Genomic DNA, 863 nt, shown 5'->3' with positions numbered 1-863 from the left:
GTGTATGTTGTTTGAGGGTTTTGAACATTTTGGCTTTTGTATGAGAGATTTGGATGGAATTTGGTGTTCTCATTGTAATAGTTGGAATAAGGGGTACCACTCTTGTATGCTTGGAAAGCATTCACTTGTTCATTTGTTCCCCTACATTCACCTTGGTCATGTCCCAAAGTTCCACAATTCTCACATATCCCACTTGGGATTGATGAGGATGCCGTCATGGCATTAACATGATGTTTTGGTGATTTTGAGACTTCTTCAAGTCTAGCCATAGCTTTTTCAAACTTCAAATTGATTGTGTCAATGTGAGCACTAAGTTGAGCACCCAATTGAGTAACGGAGTCCACTTCATGCTTTCCTCCTCTAGTAGCCTTGTGAGGTCTACTATATTGTGAGTTATGGACCGCCATTTCCTCAATCTTGTTCCATGTTTGATTGTCATCGACTTCGGTGAACATTCCATTTGATCCCATGTTGAGAATGTTCCTTGAATCTTCATATAAACCATTCCAAAATTGTTGTACCAAGAACCATTCGCTAAGTCCATGGTGAGGACATGAGCGACAAATTCCCTTGAACCTCTCCCAAGCTTCATACAAAGATTCTTCATCCCTTTGCTTAAAACCCGTAATTTGAACTCTTATCATGTTAGTCTTTTCCGGTGGGTAGAATTTTTTGTAGAAAGCTAGAGCCAACTTCTTCCAAGAATCAATTCCAAGAGTGGCCTTATCAAGGCCCTTCAACCATTGCTTCGCGGTGCCGATTAGAGAAAAAGGAAATAAGACCCATCTAATTTGGTCTTGAGTCACACCCGTTTGAGAGATTGCATCACAATAGTCGCAAAAGGTTTCCATATGAGAATGAGG

The 863-nt window shown here is 40.6% G+C and overlaps 1 non-coding gene across 1 annotated transcript; it reads left to right on the top strand.

The window, feature by feature from the left end:
* The first annotated feature begins 537 nt into the window (after positions 1-537).
* LOC141603204 (small nucleolar RNA R71) lies at positions 538-644 on the top strand. The gene has a single exon (XR_012525096.1). It is a non-coding gene; the product is annotated as a small nucleolar RNA R71 (small nucleolar RNA).
* The last annotated feature ends 219 nt before the right edge of the window (positions 645-863 follow it).

This window comes from Silene latifolia, chromosome 9, assembly GCF_048544455.1.
Source record: "Silene latifolia isolate original U9 population chromosome 9, ASM4854445v1, whole genome shotgun sequence".
Taxonomy (NCBI): Eukaryota; Viridiplantae; Streptophyta; class Magnoliopsida; order Caryophyllales; family Caryophyllaceae; genus Silene; species Silene latifolia.
Note: the sequence above shows the minus strand (reverse complement) of the source record. Positions and strands in the feature narration are given on the sequence as shown.